Source organism: Anomaloglossus baeobatrachus, chromosome 6, assembly GCF_048569485.1.
Source record: "Anomaloglossus baeobatrachus isolate aAnoBae1 chromosome 6, aAnoBae1.hap1, whole genome shotgun sequence".
In the NCBI taxonomy this organism is placed as follows: Eukaryota; Metazoa; Chordata; class Amphibia; order Anura; family Aromobatidae; genus Anomaloglossus; species Anomaloglossus baeobatrachus.
The window spans coordinates 277,913,195-277,936,280 of record NC_134358.1 but is presented as its reverse complement, the minus strand read 5'-3'; the positions used below and the strand labels follow the sequence as shown (position 1 = coordinate 277,936,280).

General features: G+C 42.7%; 1 long non-coding RNA gene across 1 annotated transcript; it reads right to left on the bottom strand.

The window, feature by feature from the left end:
* Positions 1–21,630: 21,630 nt before the first annotated feature.
* LOC142244293 (uncharacterized) lies at positions 21,631–22,851 on the bottom strand. Its single transcript, XR_012724496.1, has 3 exons — positions 22,717–22,851; positions 21,850–22,000; positions 21,631–21,725 (listed from the first exon to the last, which is right to left on the bottom strand). It is a non-coding gene; the product is annotated as an uncharacterized LOC142244293 (long non-coding RNA).
* Between the last annotated feature and the right edge of the window lie 235 nt (positions 22,852–23,086).

The following is a 23,086-nucleotide window of genomic DNA, read 5'->3' as shown; positions in this document are numbered from 1 at the left end:
CGTGTCCCGCAGCCAGCATTCTCTCAGAACGTGTCTTCAGTGCTGTTGGGGGTGTGCTGACAGATAAGCGCACGCATTTGTCCAATGACAATGTGGACAGACTAACGTTCATCAAGATGAGGAAGTCATGGATCACAGAGGACTTTTCTACCCCTGCGTCCTCCAGCGGAGGCGAAAGGCTGGTGTATTTTTGAGAGTGCTTCATGCAAAGCATCTTTTTATGATTGCAACTGGGGGAGAACTGATGCCTGTGAAGTGGTGTGTGTGTGGCCCAATTTTTGGAAACGAGGGATTTTGTGGTTGGACTCCACTTTTTTTTAAAAAAAATGAACCAAGATGAAAAAGTCATGGATCAGAGAGGACTTTTCTACCCCTATGTCATCAAGGGGAGGCGAAAGTCTGGTGTATTTTTGAGAGTGCTTCATGCAAAGCATCTTTTTAAGATTGCCACTGGGGCACAAGTGATGCCAGTCAAGTGGTGTGTGTGTGTGTGGCCCAATTTTTGGAAACGAGGGAGACTGTGGTTAGAGTCCCCTTGCTGTGTTTTACATGATTTTCGAAGGGCATGACATGGCTTAGAGGTTGACTTTCAGCATCTGCAAACTGTTGGCTACAGAAATGCTTCCTTTCCAACCTTTTGAACAGAGGATTTTCGAGACCTTATGCCCATCGCAGTGCCCCAAGAGCCGATGCCCAATCGCCACTCCTTCTCCAAGAAAGGCGTGCCTGCGCTACACCAGCATGTCGCACACAACATCACCGCTTCCTTGAGAAACTCTGTTTGTGGCAGGGTGCATTTCACCACAGATACTTGGACCAGTAAGCATGGACAGGGGCGTTACATATCTTTGACTGGGAACTGGTGAACTATGGTGAGAGATGGAGAAGGGTCTGCTGTACAAGTCTTTCCGTCCCCACGAGTTGTGTTTCAATCCTTCCTCTGTATGTAGAAACTCTTCCACTGCTTCTGCCTCCTCAACCTCGTCTAGGTCCTCAACCTCCGCTTAAATCCTGTCTGGTGAGGCCACCCGTGTTGTAACTGTGCACAAGGAATCCCACACACCTGCTTACTATGCTGGCAGCAGAGCTCAACGCCATTAGGCAGTCAAATCTTTACTTTGAAATGTATGGGAAGTGTGAGTCACACCGCTGAGGAGTTGTGGACGGTTAGCTCTGGAGACCAAGTTTCATCAATGGTTGTCTCCACTTAACCTGCAGTCAGGGAAGGCCATGTGCGACAATGATGCAAACCTGGGTGCGGCCCTTCGCTGTGACAATGTGACACACGTGCCTTGTATGGCTCACGTGTTGAACCTGGTTATCCAGCAATTTTTAAACCACTATCCCAACCTACATGGCCTTCTGCAGAGGGCATGGTGTAATGCCTGCCTGGATCCACACACTCAGACGGGCTGTTAAGTATAGGCTAGAGGGAAGCCACTCACCAAGCAGGACCCTCAGAACTCTGAAACCCTTTAACCTCTAAACAGGGATTTGGAATTACACAGGGCCCAAGGTGATCAATACCTGTGGAAGACTGCAGTCCGAGAGAGCAGTAGTCAGGCAGGGTCAAACCATGAATTGAGGAACATGATCAGAATGGGACGGCCAGGACTTAATCAGAAAACAAGCAGAGGTCAAATGCGGATCGGGCAACAAGGTATATAAACAGCAGGCAGGAGACGTAGTCAGGAAACAATCCGTAGTCAGCACACAAAATCACAATACAGAACGGAACAGGGACCAGAGATTCAGAGCTATGTCTGGCAGTGGTCAGCAGACAGGATGGGCCTAAAAAAGGGTGTGGTGTCTTCCCATTGGTTGTAGCTGAATGATGGTACTTCAGCTGTGAGACACCCACCACCTACAGTCAGACAGTGGTTCTTCATATTTCAAGGTAACCCAGCTGGTTGGGTGAGCGGAACCTGGGGTCACCGGCGCCGCTGGCATCGACTCCTCTTCCATCATCCGCATTATCTAAGAAAGGAACACGGTGTCACCTGGCGATCGGAGTACAAATTGATGGAGCGGATGCCGGTGGTGACTTAGCAGCCATGTGTGACAATAATGCAAACCTGGGTGCGGCCCTTCGTCAGGACAATGTGACACACGTGTCTTGTATGGCTCACGTGTTGAACCTGGTTGTCCAGCAATTTTTAAACCACCATCCCGGCCTACATGGCCTTCTGCAGCGGGCAGGCTCGCTACGTGCTCACTTCCACTGTTCACACCTAGCAGCTCAACAACTTGCATCGCTCCAGAAGTCTTTTGGTCTGGCGGTTCACCGCCTGAAATGCGATGTGCCGACATGCTTGAATTTAAATCTCCACATGTTGCAGCGTCTGTGGCAGCATCGGGAGCCCTGCTGCAATACGTTGTGACGTATAGCCTGGTCTAAAGAGATCCAGAGGTGGGGCAGAACATGCTGCTGGAGTGGTCTCAGATCAAGGACCTATGCACCCTTCTTCGAAGTTTAAAAATGACGACGAAGATGTTTAGCGCTGACGTTGCCATTATTGGCATTTCAATTTCGGTCATCTACATGCTGGAGCACACTCTAAACAGCATTCATAATCAGGTGGTGGGACAAGAGGAATGACAGGAAGTACAGGAGGAGTCATATGCGCAAGGGATAACAACATCTACAAGGTCCAGACGGTCAGCAGCACCAAGGCGGCAGGCATGGTACGGTGGGGGAGAGGGATTAACAAGGGCGCATAGTATCAGCCTAGCTGTCGAGGAAGGTGCAGGAGCCCAGTAAGAAATGGAGGACGAACTGTCGATGGGCATGGAAGACTGAGCAGATGAGGGAGAGCTTGCTCACATTTCGGTTGAAAGAGGTTGGGGGGAGAGGGCAGAGGAAGGAGGCATGATTCTCACCTCTCCGCCACCAACACAGCAAGGACTTGGTCCTCCTTTATGCGCAAGACACATGAGCGCCTTCTTGCTGCACTACCTACAACATGACCCTCTGATTGTCCGAATTCGAAGTAATGCTGACTAGTGGGTTGCCACACTGTTAGATCCCTGGTACAAGACAAAATTTGGCAAAATAAATCCTGCCATACAAAGGGATGCACATATGCAGGAGTATCAGCAGAAGCAGGTACGCAATCTTAGCTCTGCTTTTCCACTAAACACCAGTGCTGCACAGAGTGAATCTCAACGCTTTGTCATGGCTAGGCAGAAATGGTCTTTTACTTGTCCACATCTGAGGGACCGAGGGCTGGCTGCTGTGCTGAGATGGCGTTGACTATGGTGTCCCTGCAGAGTTGCAAATTAATAAATATACAAAATGAGTGGCAAAAGGCCATATGCTGGTGGAAAGGGGAACAGGAGTGTTGGAAAGTAGAAAAAAGTTTGTGTCCATGGGTTTGGTGGTTAAGCAACAGTTACATCTGCTGAAGAAACACCATCTGTTACGGGGGGGACTGGCAGATTAGGATAAGGTGGTATATATCCCAATCGCCAGTCGGGGTCCACCGTGCTCACAGATGGAAGAGGAGATGCTGGCAACACAAAGGTTAGGAGGAGGATACAGAGCTGGGTGGCTCTGAAACTAATAGTAGCCTAAACCGAGTTAAACGACACTCGGATTTGGAGATTGGGAACCCTGTTAGTGTCACAGGGTCCACACACCCACCCAGTCCAGGAACTCCCTGTTAGCAACACAGGGGCCATTGGGTACGCTGTCCATGTGCGTAGGGGGCACACCTGTGGACAGCACGCGCAGCAGCAGCAACAGGCCTGTTAATGCCTCTGTGCTGCACTAGCAGGACTGGTAGGACAGGAGCTGGTCTTAACTGTTCTGCGTTACCAAGTGTGGTGGCGGCCTGTACCGACGCCCTATCCCTGCCTACCTCTGGCCTAAATCCGTAATGGGTTCAACACATGGAGGTGTGCTCTATCTGAGCATAATAGAAGACTGTGCACCTCCTTGTTGGCTCCAGCCCATTTTATAACCTGGGTCCGCCCCAACCCAGGGTGGACCACAATGCACCTCCTGGAGCCAAAAGCAGAGTGCCACATTATCAGTGGCATAACCAGCGGCCTATTAAGAACTGCCACTTCTATGATGACCTCATGGCAGCCACGACCCAAACACCTCACCAGTCATTGTCTGACGAACAATAATGAGGTGACAAGTCATAGGGGCGGGCCTCTGCAAGGCAGTCTGGAGTGGCCTGGCCACATCATCAGGACACCTGATGCCCTGTGGCCTATCTGGGCCTGCCACGTCACGGACAGGGTCAAAGAGTTCATTACCAGACCTAGCCTCTGATTCACTAAGTGCCTGAGCATGCTCAGTAGCCTGAACAACAGTCTCAGAAAAAAAGACTATCAGCTTCAGCATGCTCTCTAGGCACAACACAGATCTTAGACACGGCATGGAGTCCAAGTACCTGTGCAAAGAGGCTTTTCGCACTAAGTGTAAGATCTTGTGCTGTAGCCCGAACTGAGGACTTAGCCTCAGGAATGGCACAGTCAGGCTGAGCATACTCACTAGGCGAAACAATGGACTTAGGCTGTGGCTGAGGTAAATCGGCACATGCATGTGCACTAGCTGCCTCTCCACACTTAGATGTGGAGGAGAAAGCAGCCAGCTGGACGACCCGAGGCACAGCCAAAAATGGCAGCTGATGCCTGGGCGCAACTGGAACCGCAGCAGGCTGCTTGCGTCTACGGTGGCACCAATTCGTAACATCAACTACCAGCCAAAATAACAGGTGTACTTCTTCCCGTGGATAATCTGATATGACCTGTTATGATCCCTTTTTTTCACGGACACGACCATCGCTACCAAATGTAGATGAGGCACCAAAACAGCAGCTGCTTCAATGGATCTCAAGTGCTCCATAAAGTGGCCTCTCCTCAACCTCAAGTTCAATATTAGAGATGAGCGAGCCTCTGAAGGCTCGAGTTCGGTTCGGTTTGTCGAATGGAGGCTCCGTTCGAGTTCGGTTCGACAAACCGTTAGACGAACCTCTCGAGCCCAATTGAAACCAATGGCAGGCAATCACAAACACATAAAAATACATTATAAATGTACACATACAGTTAATAAACATTGCCATTACACTTCCAGGTCCCCGCGAAGCGTCCTGCACTCTGTCTCCCGCCGCTTTTCCTTCTGATAACCAGCACTGATGATAGGACCTTCCGTGACATCAAAAAAGCATGTGATCAGTCACATGTCTATTATCTCATTGGCTACAGACTGGTCACATGGCTAGACGTCATTGCTAGGTCCTGTCATTGCATCTCTCCGGTACGCGGTGATCGTTCCAGCATCTGTGTACCAACAAAATGCTCTGGCACATGGCCGGCTTTCCCATTCTGCTTCCTTGTTCCGTTATTCACCGGCTGCCACAGCAAGTCAATAACGGAGATCGACGTTGCTATAGCAACCCGGCTGTCAGCGGTGACGTCACCGCTTTCAGCCTGCAAACTCTGCTCCCTCACTGAGTGAATAGACTGCACGGGGAGCAGCAGCGTTCTTCCTCCCATGCAGTGCTGTCTGATGTAGCAGAGCTTTTTTTTCTCTGTCTGGTGTCTTTTTTTAACCCTTTATTGGAGATTCCTAATGGCCGAGTCAAACTTGCCTGACATTAAGAATCTCTGACCTAATACTAGCTAGTAAAACAAAGCTAGTATTAACTCATTTATAACCAGCAAGCCACCCGCCTTCAGAGCTGCTGGAAGAGTTGGATACAGCGCCAGATGATGGCACTTCTATGAAAGCGCCATTTTCTGGGGCGGCTGCGGACTGCAATTCGCAGCAGAGGGGCCCAGAAAGCTCGGGCCAACCTGTGCTGTGGATTACAATCCCCAGCTGCCTAGTTGTACCTGGCTGGACACAAAAATGGGGCGAAGCCTATGTCGATTTTTTTTTAATTATTTCATGAAATTCATGAAATAAATAAAAAAAGGGCTTCCTTATTTTTTTTAGTTCCCAGCCGGATACAAATTGCAGCTGGGGGTTGGGGGCAGCCGTATCTGCCTGCTGTACCTGGCTAACATTCAAAAATATGGCAAAGCCCACATCATTTTTTTGGTGGGCAAAAAACTCCTGCATACAGTCCTGGATGGAGTATGCTGAGCCTTGTAGTTCTTTAGAGAGAGAGAGAGATATCTTGAGGTCTACAAAGCAGACTGAAGTCTGAGGTGACAGCGCAAGTCTCTTCATGTGCTACGTGGAGAGGACACAGAGCACTCGTGTTCTGTAGCAGAGCTGACAGTGTCGTGTGGATTACTTCGGACCTGTTTTTTTGTCTTTTATTACAAATAAAGGATTTTTCGCTGTGTGTGTTTCTTTACTTTCACTTACAGTTTAATCATGGAAGGTATCTCGGGGAGACGCCTGTCATGATTAATCACGTTATTACCTCGATTGCCACTGCACCAGGGCAATTCAGGATGAGCTGGGTGGAGTCCTGGGACTGTCGCATCTAATAAATGTGGCAATTCCAGACGGCTGGTGGGTGATATTGTTAGAGTGGTGGGTTCCCGATAACGCAGTGCTCTCCATCCTGACAATACCAGCCTGCAGCCGTGTGGCTTTATCCTGGCTGGCATCAAATATGGGGGAACCGCATATTTTTTTATTATTTTTTTATTTTACTGCACAATATAGATCCACCCATCGGCGGCTGTGATTGGTTGCAGTGAGACAGCTGTCACTCATTGTGGGGGCATGTCTGACTGCAATCAACTCATCGTGGGGGCGTGTCTGACTGCAATCAATCATGGGCGCCGGTGTGCGGGGAAAGCACGGAATAACTGATTGAATAATAAAGCGGCAGCCATTTTCAAAAGAGAAAAAGACGCCGCAGATTTGTGACAGCATGCAGCGAGGCGTCCGTGATCGGTGAGTAGGAAAGAGAGAGGGATTGTTCTGGGGACGCAGGACACATGCAGATACACAACGTGTGCACATAGCCTTACTGTGAAAAGCCACGTTTTTGGTGCTCAAACCGTTTTAGCAAAAAGCTCGAGTTCGTCGAATGTCTCTATCACTCCCCAAAATCACTCGAACATGAAATTAGTGAACCTCGAACATCGCTCATCTCTAGTGTTGAGCTCTGTCAGACATCGAGAGAACCACCTTTGGATGAAGGCAACATTATATCCATGTCTGCACCTTCGTCACAGATTGGCTGGACTACCTGCAGTTAATAATTGCGTAACAGTAATGGAGAGGAGTGTAGAATGCACATGTGGTGTACCTTGCTTGCCAGCAAAGGAACACTAAGGTAGTATCCCAGACAATTGGAGTATGCCCCTAACAGTGGCAGCACTTTTGCAAATTAAAATTGTGTAGCAGAAATGGAGAGGAGTGTAGAATGCACATGTGGTGTACCTTGCTTGGCAGCAAAGGAACACTGAGGCAGTATGCCCCTAACAGTGGCAGCACTTTTGTAAATTAAAATTGTGTAGCAGAAATGGAGAGGAGTGTAGAATGCACATGTGGTGTACCTTGCTTTGCAGCAAAGGAACACTAAGGTAGTATCCCAGACAATTGCAGTATGCCCCTAACAGTGGCAGCACTTTTGTAAATTAAAATTGCGTAGCAGAAATGGAGAGGAGTGTAGAATGCACATGTGGTGTACCTTGCTTGGCAGCAAAGGAACACTAAGGTAGTATCCCAGACAGTTGGAGTATGCCCCTAACAGTGGCAGCACAGTTTGCAACTAGAATTGCGTGGCAAAAATGGGCAGGTGGGTAGAATGCACGGGTGCTGTGGGTAAGTGGACAGCAAACGAACACTAACTTAGTATTCCAGACACTTTTAGGATGCCACAAAAAGTGTCAGATGTTTGGGGAAATAAAATAGCCTGGCAAAAATGGGCAGGTGGGTAGAATGCATGGGTGCTGTGGGTCAGTGGACAGCAAAGGAACACTAACTTAGTATTCCAGACACTTTTAGGATGGCACAAAAAGTGTCAGCTCTTTGGGAAAATAAAATAGCGTGGCAAGAATGGGCAGGTGGGTAGAATGCACGGGTGCTGTGGGTCAGTGGACAGCAAAGGAAGCCTCACTTTCTATCCCTGCTAATGAAAAAATGCAGCAAGGAATTGCCTGAGCTGAGGTAGCCAGACGCTGTTATCTAAAGCCCTACACAGTGTTTGCATGGACCTTCCTAGCAGCTATGGCTATGAACGCCTGTAAATCAGCCCTGAAAAGGGCTGAAATAACCAGTAGTCATTAATTTCTAAAGCACTGTGTAGATTGCACTGTATCTGTATAGCGCACACTGCAGAATCAGCAGCAAGAGCGGTGACTGTCACCCACATGCAGCAGAGAGATAATGGCGGTGACGGGGAAAATGGCCAAGTCTTATAAGGCAAGGACATGTGACATGCACAGCCTATGACACATGCCCTTGCTTTTCTGGCAAAAATCCACTTTGCAGTGTGTGTCTCTGTGATTTGCTGACAGCCTGGCCCTCCCCACTGTACACGTGGTTAGGGAAAAAAAAAGGAAAAAAATGGTGATCGGCATCCTCTCAGCACTCAGCAGCAGCACTGATCTAAACCCCGTCCCCCCCGCACACTATATGCTGTATTTTGATAATAGCGTGATTCACAGTGACTCACACTATTACAGTGAAAAGCCAGCTAGTAACTGCCTTAGTTTTTTGTTGATCGAAACGTTCTCGAACATAACTCGAACTGTTGAGCTTTTAGAAAAAAGCTTAAGTTCGTCGAACGTCTCAAACACCCCCCAAAATCACTCGAACATGAAATTGGCGAACCTCAAACATCAAACATCGCTCATCTCTACTTTTTTCACATACATATATAGATACATATAGTTATGGCCAAAAATGTTGTCACATTTGAAATTGTTCCTGTTACGAACTGGCGCCGCCATAGCCGCAAGCAGCCTGCTGCAGTTCCTGTTGCACCCAGGAGCCGGCTGCCGTTCTTGGCCGTGTCTCGGGTTGCCCAGTTGGCTGCTCCTTCCACCACGTCTAAGTGTGGAGAGGCGGCTAGTGCACATGTGTGCGCCGATTTACCCCAGCCAGAGTCTGTCTGGTGTTTTGTCTACTGTGCATGCTCAGCATGATTGTGTCATTTCTGAGACTAAGTCCTCAGTTCAGGCTACTGAGCATGCTCCCACAATTAATGCTAACAGCCTCTTTACACAGGTACTTGGACTTCGTGCTGTGTCTAAGTTATGGGATGTTCCTATTGAGCATGCTCAGGCAGATAGTCTGATTTCTGAGTCTAATGTGCAGGCTACTGAGCATGCTCAGGAACTTAGTGCATCAGAGGCTAGGTCCGGTAAGGACCTCACTGAGCATATCCGTGAGGAGGCAAGCCCTGATAGGGCAGAGGGTGTCAGGTGTCCTGACTACGGACTGGCTCGCAGAGGCCCGCCCCTATGATCTGGCACCTCACCATTGGTCGTCAGATGATGACTGGTGAAGTGCTTGGGGCGTGGCTGCCATGAGGTCATCAATGACGTGGCGGTTCCGGATAGGCCGCTGGTGACGTCGCTGCTGACATGGCACTCTGCTATTGGACCTTGGTGGTTCCACCCTAGGTTTGGGGTGGACCCAGGTTATAAAAGGGGCTGGAGACAACATGGAGGTGCGCAGTCTTCATTTAGAGTGCATGGTGGCATAAACTTTGTTGGAAGCGGTAGGTAGGGCTAGGCAAACGGTGCCTGTCACGCCAAGATTCGTGGCTCGGCACATCAGGGTCAGGTGCCGTGCTTCCTTGCTGCCATTTCAGTTGTGCTATAGCAGTCCAGTAGCGTTAACTGGACTGCGGCTGCTGTGTCACCTACGCACACGGACAGCATACCTGTTGCGTTACTTGTCCGGTTGTGTTCTCTACGCACACGGACAGCATACCTGCTGCGTCACCTGTCCGGTTGTGCCCTCTATGCGCACGGACAGCGTATTCCAGAACCCCTGTGGAGTTAACAGGGTGTTTCTGGATTGGGTGTGTGAACCCTATTTCTCTCCTCGGCTTCCCAGTCAAATGCTAATGGTGTGACTACGTGGTCTGACGTGTCCTTCACACACGTGGCCAGTCGAGTGGTGACCAGAAACGCTAATCGAAGGACTGCTCGGCCTGACGTGCCTTACACACGTGGCCGACAGGGCGCTGTCGCAGCGATCTTCTCGGTCAACGCTAACTGGTTACCATCCGGCCTGACGTGCTCCCTACACATGTGGTCGGAGTAGCTCCCGCTCCACCGAAACGCTAACTGGGTTGTCGTCCGGTTTGACGTGTCCCTACACACGTGACTGGTTCCCAGGTCTCCTGGCTTAACTCTGAGTCATCAGCTATATAGTCTCTGCCTAACCCACAGGGTGCCAGCAGCTCCACTGCCATCTGGAGCATGGTGGGCCCCGACTTGCAATTGGGATATATACTTCCTGGTCCTAATCTGCCGGTCCCCCCGTAACAGTTCCCTTGAAATTGTTCTCTAGAAAATGAAGTTTTTATGACAGACATTTTTTGCAATTACACACGTTTTGTTATACACGTGCATTTATTCTGTGTGTATTGGAAAAAAACAAAGGAATCTGAAAAAAAAGGAAAATTAGGCATCATTTCACACAAATCTCCAAGAGTGGACTAGACAAAAATGTTGGCACACATAGCTTAACATTTGGTTGCACACTCTTTGAAATAACTACATTAAATTGCTTCCTATAACCATCAACAAGCTTTTCACACCTCAACTGGAATTTAGGGTCGCCCTTCTTTTGCAACCTTCTCCAAACCTCTAAATTTGAAGAGTGCCTGCTCACAACAGCAATTTTAAGATCTCAAAAAAAGTGTTTAATGGAATTTGGATACAGGCTTAGTGCTGGCAGCATCAGAAGTCTGCAGTGCTTTATTTCCATCCATTTCTGCATACTTTTTGAAGTATATTTGAGGTCATAGTGCTGTAGGAAGACCCATGACCTATGATGCACACCCAGGTTTCTGACACTTGGCATTACATTGCGACCTAAAATCCTTTGGCAATCTTCAGATTTAATCATGAGTTGAACAAATCAAGGCACCCAGTGCCATAGGCTGCAAAAAAAAAGCAATACATCTTTAAAATTCCACTATATTTGACTGTAGGTACTGTGTTTTTTTCTTTGCAGGCCTCCTTCAGTTTTGTTAAACAGTAGTATGATGTGTTTTACCAAAAAGCTCTATTTTGGTTTCACCTCTCCACAAGATTCTTTCCAAGAAGTATTTTGGCTTACTCAAGTACATTTTGGCAAACTGCAGTTTTGCTTTTTTATGTCTCTTTATCAGCAGTTGGATCCTCTTGGGTCTCCTGCCATAGAGTTTAATTTCATTCAAATGTTGATGGATAGTTTGGGACGATACTGATGTACCTTGAGCCTGCAGGACAGCTTGAACTTCTTTTAAACTTAATTGGGGCTGCTTATCTACCATTTGGACTTTCCTGTGTTGTAACCTTTCATCAATTTTTCTCTGTAATACATGCCCAGGGAGATTAGCTACAAAGCCATAGATTGTAAACTTCTTGATTATGTTGCACACCATGGTTAAGGACACATCAAGATCTCTGGAGATGGACTTTTAACCTTGAGATTGTTGATATTTTTCAACAATTTTGTTTTCTCAAAACCACAGACTTGAGTTCTCGTCTTCTCTTTTTGTTCTCCACGCTTAGTGTGGCACACACAGAAACACTATTCAAAGATTGAGTCAACTTCTCCCATTTTACCTTGTTTTAGGTGTGATTTTCATATTGTCCCCACCTGTTTCTTATCACAGGTAAGTTTGCATGCACATCACATGCTTGAAACAAAGTCGTTTACCCTCAACTTTGAAAAGGTGGCAACAATTTTGTCTGCCTATTTTTTGGGTTTTCTGTAAAATTTTGTAATTTTGTCCAATTTACTTTTTTCCTCTGTATTTTGTGTTGCCTGAATACACACAACGGAAATAAACTTATCTGTAACAAGACATGTGTAATTGCATTTCCTGGAACAAATTTAAGGGCGCTAACAATTTTGGTCATGGCACTATATATCTATATATATCTATCTATATATATATATATATCTATATATATATATATATATATATATATATATATATATAGATATATATATATATATATATATATATAGATAGATAGATAGATATAGATAGATATATATATATAGTCTAGACATATATTACTCAAGAGTGATTCTTCATTTAAAAGCTTATGCATCACAATAAATATGAAACACAACAAGTTTATATGTACCCAAGACAGTGCTAGAAAAAAAATAATACATTTTTACATCATATAACTAAGCTTTACACAGCAAAATGGTAAAAAAAAATGATTGGTCATAAAGGTGTTTCCAGGTTTTAACAGGGGTTAACAATGATTTGTTCATTTTAAATGAACTTTACTGCAGTACTATTCAAAGCCAGAGGCTAAAAGAATATATTGATTCAAACCTATTGATAGATACTGTGGATATGTCGTCAATGGCAAGATAGTGAATTATTTATTTACTTGTTTGTTTTTTTTCTGAAATATGGGATATAATTAATAATTCTTAATTTATTATTAGTATAACTTATCCTTTGAAAATCACACTGCACTAAGTATACAAATGTATAATGTACTTTTTGTTAATTATGCACTCTCTAAACATTAAACTATTAGAACATTTTTAAATGTTTAAGATTTTTTTCTGTGATATTGCACTAAGCCTATAAACTGAGATACACTAGTTCTTTACTGCGCATGCATATCCTTCAATTGTAGGTCTAAGGAGGAATGTTTCCTCTTGTAAATAATGACAAGCCAGCACAATGAGACTTATAAGCCATGTAATGATCGTCTGGAAAATTAAATATGACAATATATTACTCAAAAATAAACAGGAATATAACTCTAGGGTTAGCAATTCTAAAAGTCACCATTGACCCTTTAACTCCTTAACGACCACCGATACGCCTTTTAACGGCGACAAATTAGGGTACTTCTTCCGATCCGCCGCTTTTTAACGGCGGTCGGAAAAAAGGGTCTAGCGCCCCCCAGAGTCGGAAAATTTCCGGGATCTCAGCTGCCGGGGGTAGCTGAGACCCTGGAGATCATGATTCTGGCCGTTTTTTCCGGTCCCCGCTCACGTGATCACCGGCACACACCGTTTACCGATGATCACGTTACAGTAAATGACCGCGCCGGTAAAAAATCATTTATCATCCATCTGGCATAAACAAACATGTCAGATGGGAGATAAATCTCATCCCCCGGTCCTCTCCGGTCCCCCGGTCCTGCCAAAGTGTCCCCCCACTCCCACTCCTCCCGAAAATCTAACATGGCGCCGCGCACACCGGCGCGCACAGCAGCGCGCCGGCCGCATTTACCCTGTTCCTCTGGTTTCTGTCGCATGTGCTATCACACATATGACAGAAAACTGCTCCCCAGGCCCTGCCAGGTCACCCCCTATTCCCACCCCGGTGTTCCCCGGTGTCCCCCGTACCTGTCGGAGCGCTGATCCCCTGCAGCCCCCTCCTCCTTCACAGTGAACGTCGGTCACACTAAAGAGCGCGGCTGTCAGCTCCACTTCCTGCTTTGCCTTCAGAGACGCTGGCTGCTGCTGCTCGCACTCTGCAGCCGTGACCCGGGGAGGGTGGGTGCAAATTCTTTGCACCCACTCTTCTCAAATGGAGGGTCTGCACTCCTAGAAAATGGGGGATACGTTCCCTGAACGTGCCCCCCATATTCTAGAAGGTCGAGAATCGCCACAGGATTTTCACAATGGATTACAGGGACCCGATTTTTTTTTTTCTTTTCAATAAATTGGTCAAAGAGGGAATGTTTTTGGGCAGTGTTTTTTCAAATAAATTTTTTTTGTTGTCAATTTTTTTTTTTATTACTGTCAATTAGTTATGTCTGGTATCAAATAGATGCCGTGACATAACTAATTGCTGGGCTTGATGCCAGGTGACATTACACATCTGGTATCAACCCCATTTATTACCCCGTTTGCCACCGCACCAGGGCAACGGGATGAGTTGGGGCGAAGCGCCAGGATTGGCACATCTAATGGATGCGCCACTTCTGGGGCGGCTGCGTCCTGCTATTTTTAGGCTGGGAAGAGTCCAATAACCATGGCTCTTCCCACCCTGAGAATACCAGACCCCAGCTGTCAGCTTCACCTTGACTGGTGATCTAATTTGGGGGGACCCTACGTTTGTTCGTTTTTTTAATTATTTATTTATAAATAATTAAAAAAAACAGCTTGGGAAGCCCTCCAAATTGATCACCAGCCAAGGTGAAGCTGTCAGCTGTGGTTTGCAGGCTACAGCTGTCTGCTTTACCCTAGCTGGCTATCAAAAATAGGCGGGACCACACGTCATTTATTTTAATTATTTTTTTTCTTTTTGGGCTAAATGCAAGGCTAGGCACCCTTTAGTGCCACACGAAAGGCACTAATGGGCGCCAGCTTAGAATATGCAGGGGGTGGGATGTTATATTTGTTTCACATCTATCCATTCATCCATCGTAGCATTTTAGGCTGTGTGCCCACAATCAGGGTTTGCAGCATTTTAGGTGCAGAGTGTTTTTCCTGCATCCATAACGCTACGATGTGCGGTAGAAGTACAGTGGAAGGATTTTTAGAAATCCCATGCCCACTGTTCTTCTTTTCTCCGCAGCATAAACCAACCTGTGGCGCAGCTTCCCGAGCCTCAGCATGTCAATTTATGCTGCAGAGATAAGTGTTCTCTGCAGGTAGAATAGAACTAAAGTCCACAGCAGCCTGAACCCAAATCGTGGGCATGGGCAGCTGCGTTCTCCAGTGGACAACACTCACATCTCTGCAGGAAGGCTGACACTGTGTACTAGATGCCGTGTCGCTGGATCATTGCCACATAGCCTAACAGTGAGAATATTGTTGCTACAGTAACATTTTTGTGAAGTACCTGTGGATTCAAAATGCTTACTATACTCCTGAATAAAATCCTTGAGGGGTCCAGTTTCCAAAATGGGGTCACTTGTGGGGGGTTTCTAATGTATAGGTACCCAAGAGGCCCTGCTAATGTGACATGGTGCCCGCAATTTATTTCAACTTTTCCAAAATTCAAATGGTGCTCTTTCCATTCCAAGCCCTCCCATTTATCCAAACAGAGGTTTTTGGCCACATATGGAGTATCCCTGCGCTCACAAGAAATTGGATAACAACCTGTGGGGTCCATGTTTTGTTGTTGCCTCTTGAAAAAGTGAGAAATGTGATGCTAATGAAACATTTTTGTAAAAAAAATGAAAATTTTCAATATGGCAACCTAAGCTTATCAAATTCTGTGAAGTATTCGTGGATTCAGAATGCTCAATATACACCTAGATAAAAGCCTTGAGGTGTCTTGTTTCCAGAATGGGGTCACTTGTGGGGGACCTCCACTGTTTAGGCACTTTAGGGGCTTTCCAAATGCGACATAGTGTCCACTAATTATTCCAGCCAAATGGTCAGTCAAATGGCGCTCCTTCCCTTCCGAGCCCTGCTGTGCACCCAAACAGTTGATTTCCACCACACATAAGGTATCAGCATACTCAGGAGAAATTGCACAATAAATTTTATGCTACTTTTTTTCCTTTTACTCTTGTTAAAAAAAAATCTATGTGGTTGAAGTAACAATTTTGTGGTAAAAATGTATTTTTTTTATTTTCACAGCTCAACATTATAAACTTCTGTGAAGCACCTGGGGGTCCAGGGTACTTACCAAACATCTAGATAAATTCCTTGAGGGGTCCATTTTCCAGAATGGGGTCACTTGTGGGGGACCTCCACTGCTTAGGCACCTCAGGGGCTCTCCTAAAGCAACATGGTGTCCGCTATTGATTCCAGCCAATTTTGCAGTGAAATTGCACTCCTTCCCTTCCAAGACCTGCCGTGTGTGCAAACAGTTGATTTCCACCACATATAAGATATCACCAAACTCAGGAGAAATTGCACAATAAATTTCATGGTGAATTTTTTCCTGTTACCCTTGTGAAAAAAAAAGCTACCTGGTTGAAGTAACAATTTTGTGGGAAAATTTTATTTTTTTATTTTCATGGCTCAACGTTATAAATTTCTGTGAAGCACCTGGGGGTTCAGGGTACTCACCAAATATCTAGATAAATTCCTTGAGAGGCCTAGTTTCCAATATGGGGTCACTTGTGGTGGTTTTTTGCTGTTTTCATACCTTAGGGGTCCTCCAAATGCGACATGGTGCCCGCAATCTTTTTCAGCCAAATTTCCTTTCCAAAATTCATATATTGTTCCTTCTGTTCCAAGCCCTCCCATTTGTCCATACAAAGGTTTCAGACCACATATGAGGTATCACTGCGCTCATAAAAAAGTGGGTAACAAACATTTGGGTCAAATTTTTGGAATTACCTTTTGAACAAGTGAGAGAATTGATGCTAAAGCAACATTTTTGAGAAAAAAAATGACAATTTTCAATACGACAACGTAACGTTATCAAAATCTGTGAAGTACCTGTGGGTCCAAAATGCTCACTATACCCCTCGATAGAAGCCTTAAGGGGTCTAGTTTCCAAAATGGGGTCACTTGAGGGGGGTTTCTGCTGTTTAGGTACCTTAGGGGATCTGTAAATGCAACATGGTGCCCACAATCTGTTTCAGCCAACTTTGCTTTCCAAAATTCAAATATTGCTCCTTTCGTTCCAAGCTCTCCCATTTACCCAAACAAAGGTTTCTGACCACATGTGGGGTATTGGCGTGCTCATAAGAAAGTGGGTAACAAAGTGAGAGGTCTAATTTTTGGTGTTACCTCTTGAAAAAGTAAGAAAATTAGTGCTAAAGCAATATTTTTAGGTAAAATGTTAATTTTTATTTTTTTTCATTCCACATTACTTTAGTTCCTGTGAAGCACCTGAAAAGTTAATAAACTTCTTGGATGTGGTTTTGAGTACCTTGAGGGGTGCAGGTTTTAGAATGGTGTTACTTTCAGGTGTTTTCTGTCACCTCGGCCTCTCAAAGTCACTTCAAATGGGATGTGTTCCCTAAAAAAATGGTTTTGTAAATTTTGTTGAAAAAATGGGAAATTGCTGATGAACTTTGAACCCTTATAATTTCCGAACCCCAAAAAATTTTGTTTAAAAAATTGCGCTGATCTAAAGTAGACAAGTGGTAAATGTTATTTATGAACTATTTTGTGTGACATAACTCTCTGGTTTATGGGCATAAAAATTAAAAGTTTGAAAATTGCAATATTTTTATTTTTTTTGTCAAATTTCAGATTTTTTCACAAATAAAATAAAAAAATATCATCCTAAATTTACCTCTAACATGAAGCCCAATATGTCACGAAAAAACAATCTTAGAATCACTGGGATCCATTGAAGCGTTCCAGAGTTATAGCCTTATAAAGGGACACTGGTCAAAATTACAAAAAATGGCCTGGGCATAAAGTACAAAACTGGCTTCGTCCTTAAGGTGTTAATGAGCTTTTCCACATAGCTTGAGAGGAATAGCCAAAAAGATACCCAATTTTCAGACATTTGTTTTGGGTTTTTGTCACTCATGATTTCAAAGTAGAAGATCTGATTTTGCTAAGTGAGAGGTACCTGACAGGGGAATAAAATTGAACATTTCTCTGTCTGGAGAGTGCAAAGTCAGAATAATGAAATATATAGGTTATGTAATGCTCCTTGGGAAATTAAATAGAACTCTAAATCAACCTATTGCTAACTGAGTATTAGTTTGGCTTTTTATCTTAAAAGGGTTCTTCTATGAACACAATTTTAAAGTTTATCTTGGAACAATGAAAACTTCCCCAATTGAATGTGTTTTAAAAAAAGGTTCCTGTGCTCAGGTAATCCTATAAATGTGCCCCTGCTAGGTATTGTGTAAGGGATGTGTCATACATTTCAGAGACATACTCCGAACATATCAGAACTCCTGGGTAGGGTAGGACTGAAAATGTATATAGGCATGACAGCACAGGATTGCAGCTGATTGTTTTTGTAAGGTAAAACATTCCCTGCCTGTTTTAGGCTTCTGCCACACTCACGTTTAAAAAACGTACGTGTGCTGTAGTCCGTTTTTTGTGTCTGTGTTCCGTATTTTCTGTCCGTTTTTCCCCTCCGTGTAGTGTCCGTATGCATATCGTGTGTCATACGTGTGTACGTGTGTGCGTTTTCCTGTGCGTGAAATACGTCAGTGTGTGTTCCGTGAGCAGTCCGTTTTTTGTGTGTGTTTAACATGTTTCACACATTGAGAAAATGGTGATCAGTTGGAATTAAATGACACATAGGTGTATGTGATTAGGACATAAATATAAGTTACCTATAAACTGTTTCCTGCTTGTATTCTGCCTTGGAGCACCTATGTGTTGTGACAAATTTTTGGCAATGCCATTATCCACGGAGGCCTTAGTGTTTTTATGTTGGATTATATCTCGTCGTTTTGGCGTTAGACGGCACATGTTGCAATATGATAATGTAAGAAGAAACAGATTGTGGGTGCATCCACTAATCATGATGCGGCCTATGCATGGTCATTTCCATACTTTATTTTTTGAGTTACGGAATTTCCCAGATAAGTTTTTTTCATACTGCCGTTTGTCAGTTGAGAGTTTTGATAACTTACTAAATATTTTACGACCTCATTTGCAACATCAGGACACTTGGATGCGGCTTTCCATTTCCCCTGAGGAGAGATTTATGGTGACTCTGAGGTATAATATTTTTTTTGTATTCTTTTTTAAATGTGTTAGGTTTCACATTGAAATGTGTAATTGATATTTCTTGATCTAATCTCTGTTTTTAATCAATGTTTGTGGTTTTTTTGGTTTGCTTTTCTTTAAAAAGACATATTGATAATTGAAAATCATTGTTTGTCTTGTGTTCATAGATTCTTGGCGACTGGTCAATCTTTTATTGCTTTACATTTTGATTTTTTGTTGGGGAGATCAACCATTGCCGTTATAGTACGTCACACATGCGACATGATATGGCAACATTTAAAAGACCAAATGATGCCTCAGCCAAACAGACAAGATTGGTTGAAAATCTCTAAGGGCTTCAAGGACTCTGTGGACTTTCCTAACTGCATAGGAGCTTTGGATGGCAAGCATTTCAGAGTTAAAAAAACACCAAACTCTGGTTCCCGTTATTTCAATTTTCATAAGTTTTTTTCGGTTGTTATTTTGGCATTGGTTGACACAGAATACCGTTTTATTTATGCTGACATTGGGGCCTATGGTAGTGCCTCAGATGCCCGTATTTTCCGTTCTTCAAGATTAGCCCAACGCCTGCAAGAAAATTCATTATTGATCCCACCCCCAGTTGCCCTACCTTGTACATCTGGACCGTTGGCACCATATGTCATGGTAGCAGATGCAGGATTTGCATTATCCAAACATGTTATGCGACCATATCCAAGGAGATCAATTGATGACAGGAAACAGTACTTTAATTATCGGCTAACTAAAGCAAGACGTTATGTGGAGTGTGCATTTGGTATATTAGCTAACAAATGGCGCATTTATCACACAACTATTCAGTTGCAGCCAAACTCTGTCAAATCTGTCATCAAGGCTACCATAGTGCTTCACAATTTCTGTCGGATACATGAAGGAGGAACTTATGTTGATGATGAATCTCAGATAAACCATGTTGTTAATCCAACAGGTGAACCTATGTCTCATAATTCCGTGACATCTGGATTACAAATTAGAAAATTATTTACTGATTACTTTAATTGTTTTGATGCTAATAATAATAATGATGTTTGTTAAAATTTTAATGGCAATTTTTGATTGACAATGTATTTTTTTTCACTTAGATGAAAATGTTTACTTAGTTTAAAAAATCTAAGAGCTTAAAGCTTACTTGTATTAAAGTGAAAATGCGTTAATCAACAACTTACATTTCTGTTAACAACATGGATTTCTGAATGTTGTATGTATGTGTTTGTAAATTTCTGTGTTAGTATCATGATTTTTTTTTTGTTTAAAATTACAAAATTAATAATGTTAATCGTCTATGGAAAAAATGCAATAATATATATACATTAAAAAAAGAAACTGAATATTTATTTTTAAAACATATTTTTTTATTAATAATATGCCTATTATTCCAAAAAGTAATGATGTTCTTTTTTAGTTTCCAAATAAAAAAAAAATCTTGCTCATCTTCTGGAAACTTTTACAAAATTAACATTTGTTTTTTTTCTTAAAAAATTTTTCATATACTTTACTTAAAATAGTACACTTGCAAAAATTTTTGCATTGCTTACAATGTTGTTAAATTTTCGACCAATTATGTTGGTCTCATGTTGGACATTTACATAGACATAATAATTGTAAACTTTGTTTTTAGAATATAAGAACTCATCTACCCATCAAATTGGTTTGGTACAAATGTGTTCATAAAAAATTAAACATATCCATGGCATAAAACATATATGTCATCCGGCACAAAATATAATCACACATGCCTTTTTTTTGTATTTTTAAGACATTTTTGGCAAACCCAATTTTTTTTTTTTGGCCCATTCATCATATTTGTTGGTTGAATGTAAAGATTAACAAAAATGTGTATCATAAGTCTACAAGATCTTCTAGGGAAGTAACCTGAGTGTTGCTGAGTATGTTGTTTTGGGTGGCCTCAGAAATAGTATTTTCAGGAATGGAAGCAGTTGTTTGCTGAACAACATTCCTATTACTAACTACAGTAGTGTGTGGAACAGTATGTTGCATGCTTGTTTGGCCCAACACATTGCCTGTTGTTGAGTACACCTGTGGGTCTACATGGGTAAGTGGGTATTGTGTGTGTGTATGTTGTTGACCTTGAGGATAGTTGACTGATGTTTGTAAGTGTGGTGTAGGTAACATAGTTGAGATTGGATAATGAGGCATCATGAATGATTGTTGGTATGTTGAACCAGGAAACAAGTTAGGTAAAGCACCAATATTTGTGGGTTGAGTAAAGTAACTAGTACTTGGAGTGGGTTGTAAATTCATATAGTTTATGGGTTGCTGTGAGGTTGCACTTTGTACAGTGCTTAAGGCGCCAGTATTGGTTGAAACATACCCTTGTCTAATTGGTGTTGGGAATACCGTACTTGAAGCAATAGAAGGTTGACCAGATTGTTGTAATACTGGATTAGTGACAATTACTGTTGCCATTGTTGTTTGTGTTGAAATGGTATTTTGATTGTCTGTTGTGTTTGGGACTGTATGTTGTTGCATAATGGTACGCCAATTTTCTATGGCCTCATAAACTCTCACTGGTTCCTGTTCTGCCTGACTAGCTGAAAGTAGGGTCAGCATAGCAGCACGTACACGTTCCTGCCTATCGGATGCAATTTTGGTTAAGCTAGTAGATAAAGACCGACAAAAACGCTCGGCATCTGTTTCTGGAATTAAAGTGTTCATTATGTGAATAATGCGTGTGTCAATTATTTCCGGTAAGGATCTCATGTCCTCAGGTCTGCGGATTCTTCTTGCACGGAGAGGTTGTGGTGCAAAACGTGGAAGTACATTTGTTTGTGTTGATTGTGTTGCTGGTGTGGTTGTTTGTTGTGTTGATGAGCCTTGGGTGTTGGTTTGTGCACTCTCTGTCCCACCCTCATGTGATTCAGTTGCTGCTGCTGCATCTTGTTGAATCTCTTGATTTTTACTGTCTTCTCTGCCAGGTTCTTGTTCTGATGCTGAGGTGGCTGTAGCAGAGGGACCAGCTGTTGGTTGTTCATCAGAATCGTCTAGATTATCCTCCGTTCTATATTAAATTAGATAACATATTACAATCATTACATTTATATTTTTAAAATTACCTTCAGAAAATAAAGAAATTTTAAAGAAAAATTATTGAAAAAAAAAAAAATATATAACAAAAAACTTACTGTGTTACTTCTAAGATGGGTGCTAGGAAGCTTATTTGTTCATAGTAAACATATCTGCGTTTGCGGCCTTGGCTGGATGAGGATGGTATAGGGTTGTACTCCCTTCGGTACTGATCACGTGCTGAACGCCAACGCCTTTTTACCAAGTCAACTGTTGAATTTAAAAAAATATGTCACTTGCAACATTCAGCATAATTCTGCACACATTAATGATAATAATGTTTGCTAAATGTAATATACAATTTTAAATAATAAAGGTGGACTAATACATTAGAGGAAAATACATTATTTAAGATATTCTTCACTAAAAAGCATTTTTATACATTCACACATAACAAAATAATATTTCTCTGGAATTATCTTGGAAGTAATTGTGATATAGATTTTAAAAAGGTAGGTTTTTTTATAAACAAGAATAATTTGTAAAAAAAATTGAGAAATATTATTTTATTAATTTAGGTCATGATATTGAAATGTTATTAAAAAAAAATAAAAAAATTAAAAAAAAACATCCAGAATTAACCAAACATGATTAGAAATTGGGATACAAAAATTAGACTAATAAAACATGGAATTGAAATTCACATGACAGTTTTATTTGTGAATTAATTAACTTCATGAAGAATTCAAAATCATATTACAAATTAAAGTTTACTTTGAATTTTTGAAGTTTTGTAAAGTTAGGTAACATTTATAAAAATTTAACATTAACTCAATAAATAGATTATTACATATAACAATTCTTCACAAAGTTAATTTTACTAAAAAAGAACATTACAATAACAAAACATTCACAGTTTGAAATTATAAAAAAAAAAAGAAATATATATTAAAAAAAAACCTCGAAAAAAAAAAAAAAACACTTACCATATTTAGCACGCTTTGAAGGCGAACATCTATCCCATGCATTATTGGGGTACACTTCCTCAGCAACTTGAAGCCAATGGCGGTCAACTGTCAGTCTGTCATGGTAACCATCAACACGTGTATCCCATAATGGTGGGTGAGTCTCGACAGCTGATATTAGTTTCTCCGTGTCCACCCGTGGAGCCATTATTATATTTGGAAGCAGAAATTGTGGTCAAAAAAGTTCTTTCACTACACAGAACTACAACTGCTTGCTTGCTCACTCCTTCTGCAAATGCAAAGTAAGTTTTGAGCAAAAAAAATATGTTAGCTACGCCACCTGAAAGTATTTGAAATTGTAACAACCTTGATTTTTAAAACACGGACACGG